The sequence below is a fragment of the Tamandua tetradactyla genome, chromosome 1 (genome assembly GCF_023851605.1).
Source record: "Tamandua tetradactyla isolate mTamTet1 chromosome 1, mTamTet1.pri, whole genome shotgun sequence".
NCBI lineage: Eukaryota > Metazoa > Chordata > Mammalia > Pilosa > Myrmecophagidae > Tamandua > Tamandua tetradactyla.
This window is the reverse complement of record NC_135327.1, coordinates 42,860,614-42,871,967: the sequence shown is the minus strand read 5'-3', so window position 1 is coordinate 42,871,967 and position 11,354 is coordinate 42,860,614. Positions and strand designations below refer to the sequence as shown.

Below are 11,354 nucleotides of genomic sequence, written 5' to 3'. Positions count from 1 at the left end.
GAGCCCAGCAGTGGGATGGCAACGACGGCTGCCACGATGACCACGTGTCCTACCACAGCCGTGATGTGGATGACAAGAAACACAGCAAACATGATTTTCTGCGCCTCTGGATTTTCTGTAAGCCCCAGTAAAATAAACTCTGGTGCATTGTTTCTATTCTCCATGAATTTAATGTGGCTCTTAATTACATTACCTGAAACAAAAGAATTTTATTAATACAACCTTGAATTTACTACACTTTCCCATAAGAAATACTAAACATCTGAATTCTAAAAAAAAAAAAAAGAAGAAAAAAGGCATTGGGTCAGATTTGGTCCATGGACCATGGTTTGCTGACACCCAGTCTAAATCAGCATGGCTATGAAGAAATAAGCATATAAACCAAAAGTGTTTAGGAATTTTTAGAGCAATCTGACGTTGCTACAGCATCTAGGCATGCTTATTGAACAGGGCACAACCCAGCTCGGGCAAAGGGGTCCCCACATGTTGGGGGGGGAGGGGGGAAGGGTTTGGGGGGCTGCACACGTGAGCTCCGTCCTTGCCGGGCATGGCAGTTCCACCTGGCGACAGCGATGGGCTGGAAATGTTAACAACTGCTCCTCCACCTGCTCCTTCACCCCGCAAGATTTCAGAAGCAGTGATTTAAATCATCCCTTTCAATTCAGGGAGGATTTGAATCACCCCACCATAATCGATAATCCCCCCTAAAATCTATAATCATAATTACAACAAACAAATACACAAAGCTAATTATGGGGTGGGGAGGAATAAAGCAAAATATTTTATGAAGATTCTTTGAGTGGCACAACAATGCATCTTTTTTTTTGATATTCATCTGTGTTTCCCAAGTTTTCGTTATAGAACATGAGTTAATTTTATAGTTGAGACTTTTTTGTTTTGTTTTAAGAGGCTTTCAAAAAACTCCCTGGAGAATAATTTCCCCATTTGATATCTCTTCCAGGGTCTCCCAGTCCTTCTGTCAGAAAGTTCTTTTTCATATGTAATCCACCTCTAGAGTGATCAGAGAGGAGAAAGAAGAAAATGAAAACCATATGTGCCCTCCTTGACTGCAGAGCCCCGATTCTGGTCATTCTTTGTTATTTTTAACATGAGGCTCGGGGCAGGGGTGGTGGGTCATGTCCGGAGACACCGTAAAGAGTCACGAGACTGTCAGGACACCCGAGAATTCCCTACACTGACGCTCGGGATTCCAGTGTGTCGGCCGGACTGCACGTCACGGTCACTCAGGGACCTGCGGAGGGAGAGCGGGATGAAGCTCGGGGCCAAAGCGCCTACGCCTAGGAAAAGCAAAGCACAGGACCAGGGACCCCCATTATCCGGTAGCTTATTCATCGCGAGAGCCCTGTCTGGGTTGTCAAGTTCACTGAGCCTCAGTTTCCCCCAGGGAAGGGGGGCCACGGAGAGGGAGGGAGGCAGCATGTGGGACAGGTTCCCCCCACCCTGGGCAGGCTCTGAGATGCCCGTGCATCCTGCTTGCTCCCGGGACCAAGGTCCAATCCTTATCGCCTGCCAGAAGGCAGGACAGGAAGGCCTCTTAACTGATAGTAATTGATAACCTTTGTGACTGAGACCCCCCCCTCCAGAGAAGACTGGGTCACGAGGAAAACCATGGATGTTGCTCCCTGAGCTCCAGCATGGAGCAGCTGGACTCCAGGCTCAGCCATCTCGGCGGCGCCCAGCGAGGCAGAGGCTCTGGGTCAGGCTTTCCTTTGTTCAAGAGCCGCAAGGCCCGGTTTGGCGGGTTGGTACTTCAATTTCCATTACTTGAAATTAGACGAAATTAAAAATTCATTTCCTCGGGTGTGTTAACCGCTTGTGGAGGCTCCGCGGCGCCCAGGGCGGCGCCCATGTTGGGTGGCGCAGACGCGGGGTTTCCACTCCTGCGGAAGGTTCCCCTACACAGCGCTGTCCTCTGGGGTCCCCCGGGGTCTCCCCAGGATGCCCCTACACCCAGGAGAACCCTGGGCATTGGCAAACGTGTCCTCTCGTCTCTGCAATAACCCCTTCCCTGGGGAACAGCAAAACTCCCCAAACACCTTCCAGCTTCTGGGCTGCTTTCCAGGACGACTGTGGCCCCCCCAGGTCCAGACCCCGAAGATGAAGGAGGCGCTGCTCGCTCTTTAACAGTTCTTAAAAAGTCACCGGTAAAGAAGTGGCGCTTCTTATTTTTCCACATGAAACATTTTTGAGGAGTTCTGGTTTCAAAATGGCCAGGTGTCATTCCCAGGATGGGAAGACAAAGGCAGCTTTTGAAGGGTAAGCATGGCTGGGGGCCCCGCAAGGGCAGCTCTGGGCAGGCCACGCCAGACTGGGGGTGCCCCCGCCACACCCCAGACTCTGATTGGGACTCCACAGCCTCGGTTCTGGCTCCGAGACCGCAGTGATGCCAGGAGACCCACCAGATGCCTCGAGGTGGCAGGACAGCCCCTCTCCACATGATGGCCATGAAAATGGGCTTGCACCTGGTTATAAAACCATTCTCTCTCCCCAAATCCAGCTGAGCTTTCCCCCACCTTCCCTGGAGGCCTTTCCACAGCTCCTTTTCAGCATCCATTCCGGACAGTTCCTCCATAGAGGCACGTGGTTGCTGGCAGTGCCCACCTCTGACCCCTGCTCCCGGCCTTAGCACTCCAGGGAGCGCCAGCTAATTCCCACTTATGCCTCCAGGTTTAGCGCTTACTCCACTCTCACCCAGGTGTGGCCGCCCAGAAGTGTGCGGATGGTGCGTGAGTGTGCACAGTGGTGTGTGATAGTAAACGAGCATCTCCACTCCTTCGCCCGTTGGGGAGGGTGGCTGAGAGGGACAGCCCCAGGGTCCCCGCAGGCCCCAGCCCCACTCACCCGCAGCTCTGACCTGCCAAGTTCACCCCCAATACTGGCTTCCCCCCTTCCCTGACAACTCCCCCTCAGTGCTCCCAAATTAACTGTTTTCCTTTGAAAGTCTTGCTGCAACCTTTGCTTCTGGGGCAAACCCAACCTAAGACAATTAGTGCCCCAAACAATAAACAATAGCACAAGAGAGTTGTAGAACCGAGTGTGAAATCTGTGGTAAGTGGGGGAGGTAGGGGGACAGGAAGACGACGGGGGGGGGGGGGGGGGGGGGGGGGGGGGGGCAGTAGGGGGTGGAGCACGTCTGTCAGATTTGAGTGATTTTTTCATTGAAGGAACCCAGCTGCTTCTCTGTGGAGTTTAGAGCCAACATCCAGTGATCCCCAAGGCTCAAGGCGATCCCCGAGGTTCAAATATATATGTCTGGACAATATAATCAATGTGCGTCTAGACACTAAAGCTGACAATCAACCATGGGACTTCCCCATGCTCCTGCCAATATTAGTCCTGGTGGTTTGAAAGGAATGAGAAAGGCGGCCCGTGCTTCTCCTTGGGAAGATTTGGACACGTTCACCCACGAGGGGAGCAGATTTTTCCCGTCAGAGGCTCTGCCCCTTAGGAACCAATCCTAATCAATCGATCCTTGGCCCTGGGTCAGCTCAGAGGGGAAATGCCTCAAGAGCCCCAGTTGATACCGAGAGCTTATTAGAACCAGAAGTCTCAGACAAGACACAGCCAGCGTGGTTCCAGGGCGGGGAGCCTGGGGTGGGGGGTTTCAGGGGAGGGAAGAGGGGGCCCATGCTCACAGCCCACATGTCCACTCTCATCCCACTGCAGGAGGAGGAGGCGAGCCACCACCTGCCCGTCCCTTCACCCAAACAGAGACCACATTGCGGCCTCCGCGCCTGCCCGCAGGGCTGCCACCCCCTGGTCTCCAGTGCACATGCCCTCCATGTCCCCATCCCACTCCAGCTGGCCACTCAGAAAGGTCACTTCACCTCAGAGCGTCCCCCAGCCCAGCGTCCCCCACGCAACCAGGCTGAGCAGCCACCCTCCGGCAGAAAAGCTGGAACTTGAACATTCCTTCACTGGCTGCGTTCCGGAGCGTCTGGAAAAGCATTCACAGCTGACCCACTCTTGAGTGGAAGCTTTCATCCATAAATGCCATAATGATAGTCCCCAGGGCTGAGTCCTTGCATCAGGGTTTCCTCTCTTTGCAAAGCCAAACTGTTATGTCTGATTCCTGGTTGAGTTTTCCAGGAGCCCACAAGCCTCCTTTCAGTGTGGCCAGGCTTGGGGACCTCGGGAGACTCCTGGGCAAACAGACAGACAGATGTAGGTTTGCAGAGGGAGGTGGGGTGGTCAGAGCAAGAGCTCTGGCTCATTTGTACCTGATGGTTCCAGGACTCAGTTCTCTCCTTTCCAGCATTCTCCAAGCACAAAGGAGATGGAGGCCAGGATGCTCCTTGCCTCGCTTATTGGTTCTTGGGTTTTTGAACTTTTAATCTTGAATTAATTTTAGACTTGGCGAGAAGTTATAAAAATAGTACAGAGAGTCCCTTATATTCTTTACCCTGCCTCCCCTAACGTTAACATCTTACATAACACCAGCACAAGGCTCAAGAATAGAGAATCAGCTCTGGTGAAATTAGCTAACACTGGTTACCTAACCTGCAGACCTTATTCGAATTTCACCAAATTTTCCACTAACATCCTTTTTCTGTTCCAGAAATTCTATCCAGGACATGATGTTGCATTTAGTTGTTATTTGTCTTTAGTCTTGTCTAGTCTGTGACAGTTGTCAGATTTTCCTTTTTTCTAAAGACGCTTCTGAAGAGTATTTGTCAGTTGTTTTGCAAAATATTCCTCAATTTGGGTTGTTTTAATGTTTTCTCAAGACCAGAGTGAGATCACAAAGCTTTGGCAAGAAAACCATTAAAATGACATGTGTCCTCATAGCAAGGGGCTCTTGATGTCAACGTGTCTTATCACCTTTGGCGTTAGCCTTGTTTGCTTGGTCAATGTGGGGCTACCAGGAGTCTCCACTGTAAACACAATCACACTGTATGTGGTGTCTGTGCCTACCTTTTAATTTTTGCTCAATATAAAAATTTTGAGGTTTAACCATGGTGTTACATAGATTGCTTGTTCCTTTTCGTTGCTGTATAATATTCCACGATGTGAATAGGATTTCACCTCTCTCTGACTCTAGGAGAGGTATGAAACATCAGCTGCCTCCTCAGCATTGCCTGTGACAGTATTTGCACTGATACTGAGTAGAATTGTAGAGTACACAACCTGCACAGTTGGACATGGCAGTCTGTGAACCAACGACGACCTGAATCACAATCCAGGGTCTCAGATTTCTTTACCCCAGGGGATTCTACTGCAGGCTCTTGTGTGGGAAGCTTGGGATGAAGGCCACACTTTAGTCTGGCAGTACAGTGTAGCAGTTATGCCCACAGGCTTTGAAGTGTAACACCAGGTGCCAGTCTTGGTTTTGGCCACTCACAAGCTAAGTGACCTTGAGCAAGTTACTGCCTCACTGTGGCTGTTCCATCAGTACAGAGTAAAGTGCATGTGACTATGATAGTACCTGTCCCATACAGCTACTACAGAGACTGAATGTGATTTAATTAGAAGAAATCTTTAGCAATGCATGTGGCATTTAATAAAACATCAACAGATAGTTATTGTTAATAAGATCATTGTATTTTATTATGATTATTTATTAATCATTATGAATATTATAAGACTGCTCATTAGCAGACTCCATCTCTGAGAGCACAACTTTCAGGAGAATGTGTTCCCAAGTGCTCCCAGCAAATAGAAATTTGTGCACCCATCTTGGTCCCTGAATGGTCCAGGGTTATCATCAAATAGTGAAATCCCAAGCCCAGTTTCAGATTCAGTGGCTCTGGGGAGGGGCCTGAGAATATGCATTTCTAACAATTCCCAGGTGACTCTGATGCTGCTGGTCCAGGGACCAGGCATTGAGAACCACTGGGTCTGGAGGAAGGAAGAGGAGAAGCCGGGTGGGCAGAGAGTGGGTGACGTGACAAGAGAGCATAGAGCGGCACAGGCGGCTGGGGGTCCCCCTCACTGAGGTCACGGGGTCACCGGTCCTGGGCTCTGGGTTCATCTCTGGTGTCTGTCCTGTCTTCCTTCTCCTTTGTGATCTTGCTCCTCAGATCTCTGTAAAATAAGCATGAATGGTGGGCTGCATGGCGGAGGCATCTCCTAGAAGCAGTTGCACCCAGGAAGGATTAGCTGAGGACCTGACTCTTCCTGCTTTGTCTTTGTAAATTTATAAAACCACTGTCACCGAGGGTGTGCCGGGATCTGGACTGGGTACTTATCTGCCAGAAAGAGAGACCCTTGATCTCACTCGGTCATTCTGCAGATGAATAGACTCAGGTCCAAGGAGCTGCTCATCTACACACAGTTCCGGAACCCAGAGGCTGACCCACAACCCAGTGCTCTCTGCATGTTGCCCTCTGAGGCCCTAGTCCCGGCCCCTTCCACAAATGTAGGCTGGATAAGTGAGGGGAGGGGGGGGAGCTGCTTTTTTTTTTTCTTCCCCCACATGGGTAGCCACTGGGAATTGAACCTGGGACTCCAGCATGGCAGGCGAGAATTCTGCCACTGAGCCGCCGTCTGGAAGCTGCTTTGAAAGGTGGCAAGTACTGTAGAAAAAGCTCAGGCCTCCGACTGGACTTCTCAGGCCTAAGCCGGCCTCCCCAACCATGGCAAGAAAGTCACTTGTATCTTGATAACTCTCACCCAAACCCTCATCCCTCCTCCTCTGGGCCACTGGGTGCGACGTCCGTGTGGAAGACGTGTTTGGAACACAGCCCCTGTTTCTTGGCAGTGGCCACCTGCCACCCCAACCCCTAAGAGGCCAAAGCTGGGGTGTCCAACCCACACTCCTTAGATGAGCTGCATGGCCGGCAGGGGACAAAGATGGCAAATCCTGTTAGGACTCCTGAACTACAGCAATAGGTGAAGCTCGCCACTGTTGACCCATTTAGCCCAAAGAAAGGGACACTACAGCCCCCGTAAGATGCAAGTTTTGCCCCATTGGTGGCTTTTCCCCAACTAGCCAGCCCTGCCTCTGCTGGTTTGGGTCCGAGGCCAAGAAACAGAAGCTGGAGCTTCTCTCCAGCTGCTCTGATGACCCAGTCTCCCCATCATCAGATCCGCTCTCTGTCCCACTCCAGGGCACTAGTCAGCCTGAGCCAAGCTGGCACTGGGCTTCCCAGGGCTCCCCAGTCCCTGTGTCAGAGTGTGCACTCACAGTTACAAGAAAATCAAGAAATTGGCTCCAAACCCCTTGCAAATCCCCATTCTCCGTTCTCCGGGGGGGGGGGGGGGGGGGGGGGGCAAGCTCAGCAAACTGCAAGCAGCAGCCTCCTCCCCAAACCTCCCACTGGAAGACACTCCTCTGGAGGCTCCAGTCCACACATTCCTTCTCTCCCGGACACGGCTGACCTCATGCTCTCAGAATTTCCTACTAAGAGAGGGAAAAAAGTGATCTCAAGTCCGTCTCAGGAAATACTGTCTCTGGCCAAAGGGAGAGTCAAAAAGTCTGAGAGGTCAAGACCTGCTGACTGCCACGTGGCTCCCTGAAATGCTAGGAAGAGTGGTGGCTCCCAATTAATAAAACTCTCTCAATAAAAGTCACTTTTGAAAAGAATTCCCTGCCTCCAGCATTTCCTCCTCTCTGAGTCTTCCCTTAAATTATAAGCAAATATTGTCTGAATTTCTGCTTTGGCCAGAAGACATATGCCTCCCTAACAAGTGCCCAGCACTGCCCTGCCCGTTGGCCGGACCCCAGGCTCCGCCTTCCAGGTCTTTCGTTGGCCGGCAATGAGGGAAACAGAGCCCACTGAGCAGGGAGCTGAGGCTGCTCCTGGGGTTTGGGGAAACCAGGGACGAGCCCACAGGCGCTCCCCACTCCTGCCCTGGGCATCCCACTGGCCCCTGGTCACAGCCTTAGCCCTAGCTTCATGTTCAGGGTCAGGAAAGGGGCCCGAAGGCCTTTCCCTTCCCTCCTGGATGGGCCCACCACCTGTCTCCCACATCCTCTGAATCCACTGTCCAGGCAGATGGCCCCACTGCAGCTGCTCCCGTTCATCTGCTTGTTCTGAGACGGCCCCAGGCTGTCAACGACCCTCCTGGGTATTTTGCTTCTATCTTTAGCATCCCCATCCCTCAACCCCACTCCTCTCAGAGCCAAGGGTTGGGGGTCCCCATCACCTCAGAGGCGACCAAGGCAGCGGTCCCCACGTCACCACGCCAACTCAGCTCGTGGCTCGGGCACCGGTTGCTCTATCACTTGTGGGGTGGGACCAGGGTACAAATGAGGCCACACACCATATGTCTACAAGTTTTAAAGTTATCAATCAAGCAAACAAGCTGGTCAATAAATTATGTTCTCTGCTGCTACCTTGATAAATAGGTTTTCATAAGACCTGGGAGGCTAGCTTTGAAGTCAGAATTCTTGGACTCCGCAGTGTTCCCTTCCAGAATCTGGCAGTGTAGAGAGGGGTCATGGCCCAGTCCCTTTCCTGTTCCACCCGCAGCCCCTCCTGGCGCCATGAGGCCCTGTGTGAGTGTGCACGGGACATGCACAGCCCTGCCTAACGCCGCATGACCTCATGTGAGCGTGCAGAGGAACGCACAGCCCTGCCCAGTGCCACATGACCTCATGTGAGCGTGCACAGAACACACAGAGCCCCGCCCAGCACTCCGAGGCCCCGTGTGTGTGTGCACAGGCCACACGTCCAAGTCCACCCACATTTCCATAAAGAGCTGTCCCTTGACCACTCTTGCACCTGCACAGTCCAGTTGCAGTTCCGTTCAGGAGGACGGACCCGTGGGGGTAAACTGAAGGCCCTGGAAGGAGGCTCGATGCTATTTGGACAGGATATCCAAGGTGCTGGGGACGTGGAGCCTGGGCTGGAAAGTGTCATGTGCTCTGGGTGCTCATGTACCAAGGCACCCTTATAGGGAGGGTTTGGCCAGAGAAGGATAGCTGAACTACAGGGTCTAGAGCAGAAAACCCCTTGCCTGGGTCTAGGGTAGATCTAGTATGACCTCGGGACATTTTCCCCTACTCTCTAAGCCTCAGCTGCCTCACCTGTAAAAAGGAGATGATAATAAGGCTTGCTCCAAGGAGGGTGGGATAAAGCAAGTAAAATACCCACCGCAGTATCTGAAACATGGTAAGCATTGCATGGTTTGTCCTACTACATAACAAATGAATCCAAACAACAACCATTTTATTACCTCTCATGATTTTATGGATTAGGAATATGGGCAGGGCTAGACTGGGCAATTCTGCTGCTCCATGTGGCATCCACAGTGTTTGCTTGGTATTCACAAGGAGGGTCGGCTGCTTTGAAGGAGTTTCACTCTCAAGCCTGGCATGTCGGGTGGGAGCAGCTGGACCAGAACACCTGCATGTGGCATCTCCAGCCTGGCAAGCCCCAGATGGCCAGACTTCTTAGATGGCCAACTGTGCTGGTTTGAAACGATGTGTGTGCCCTAGAAAAGCCATGCTTTAATCTAAATCCCATTTCGTAAAGGCAGAATAATCCCTATTCAATACCATATCTTTGAATCTGTAATTAGATCATCTCTCTGGAGACGTAACCCAATCAAGAGTGGTTGTTAAACTGGATTAGGTGACTACATGTCTTCACCCATTTGGGTGGGTCTTGATTAGTTTCTGAAGTCCTATAAAAGAGGAAACATTTTGGAGAATGAGAGATTCAGAGAGAGCAGAGCAGAATAACATAGCCACAAGAAGCAGAGTCCACCAGCCAGCGACTTTTGGAGATAAAGAAGGAAAATGGCTCCCAGGGAGCTTCATGTAACTGGAAGCCAGGAGAAGAAGCTAGCAGATGATGCTTTGCTCGCCTTGTGCCCTTCCAGATGAGAGAGAAGCCCTGACTGTGTTCGCCATGTGCCTTCTCACTTGAGAGAGAGACCCTGAACTTCATTGGCCTTCTTGAACCAAGGTATCTTTCCCTGGATGCCTTTGATTGGACGTTTCTATAGACTTGTTTTAATTGGGATATTTTCTCAGCCTTAGCACTGTAAACTAGCAACTTATTAAATTCCCCCTTTTAAAAGCCATTCTGTTTCTGGTATATTGCATTCCAGCAGCTACAAACTAGAACACCAACTCCCAGATACGTGGTAATATAATAGACATCCAGGAGCCACCTTAAACTTGACTCTAAGGCGATGGACCTGGGGGTTTGGGATGATATTCTCCCAGATAAATCTGATGTGTTCATGGTTAGTTTTAGAAAACATTTTGGTGTTCCAGATTCAAAGGAATAGGGGAAGAGGGTCTCCAATGGTAGTTTGTTGGGAAGAATTTGGGGACTGAAGAATTCTCCTAGGCCTCTCCCCGCCACCACCAGCCCCATGTCTCCAGTAGGAAACCTCCCTGTAGCTGCTGCCCAGGGTCCAGTATCCTTCCAGACCCTTCTGAAGCTTCAGTTCCCTCGTTCCCTTCCTCCTGAACTGGGAAGAAGAAAACCAGGATGGGGAAGGCAGTAAGTGTATTTTGGACTTGAGATGCATTTGACTGTCAGATCAGTGGTTCATTTGTCTGCCCTGTGGCGCTCTGCCAACCCCCCAGCATTGTCCTAAATGATGGTGGAACAGGAAGAGTCACCCAAGAAGCATGAGCCTGCCACCTTCCACGCCTCCTCTGCAGCTCATCCAGCACTCATAGATGCAATATCCCATTTAATCACCATCCAAATCCTGTCTGAGAGTCAGGACGGATAGCTCCACTGTACAGTTGAAGAAGGAGAGGTCCAAATTGGTTAGAGGCTTAAACAGGTGGTATGTGGTAGGACAAGTGCTCATGCAGATCCGGGGCTCTTGCCTTGGAATGTTTGCCCTGTTGGGGGACACAAAACTCCGACTCGTGAAATAATCAGAAGGAAATGAAGAAAAGCTCTTTCTGTGGTCTCTTCTTACTCAACTACTCTGGTGACCTTGAGGCCAAAGAAGCCCCTTTGGGAACCAATTTCACCTGTAAGTGTTTACTGAACAAGGCAAGCCTTGCAGTTGATCCCAATGAAATTGCTCCCATCGTAGGTTACCAGAATATAACTGGGTCACCTTGGGGCCGATCTGAGAACGGAGCTGCATTCAAATGAAACTCAGTCCTCCCCCAAAGCCTTGAATTCTTTCTTTCCTAAAGTCTCTTGAAGAAGCAAACATAGGGGAAAAAGGACAGAGTTGGGGGGGGGGACCAAATCCCACACCTGTACCCCACTATCAACTTTTTTTTAAAGTTCAACACAGTGAACCCTATTGTAATGATGGACTATAGTTAAAAGAACAATTTTTTTTAATGTTCTTTCATGAATTGTAACAAATGTACCACACTAATGCGAGGTGTGGTATACGGAAATTCCATTTATATGTGATTTTTTGGTAAAACTATGACTTCTCAAATTTAAAAAAAAAAAATC

At 50.6% G+C, this 11,354-nt stretch overlaps 1 long non-coding RNA gene across 1 annotated transcript; it reads right to left on the bottom strand.

The window, feature by feature from the left end:
• Nucleotides 1-5,540: 5,540 nt before the first annotated feature.
• LOC143684187 (uncharacterized) lies at nucleotides 5,541-8,323 on the bottom strand. The gene is made up of 2 exons (XR_013175900.1): nucleotides 8,110-8,323; nucleotides 5,541-6,045 (listed from the first exon to the last, which is right to left on the bottom strand). It is a non-coding gene; the product is annotated as an uncharacterized LOC143684187 (long non-coding RNA).
• Nucleotides 8,324-11,354: the final 3,031 nt, after the last annotated feature.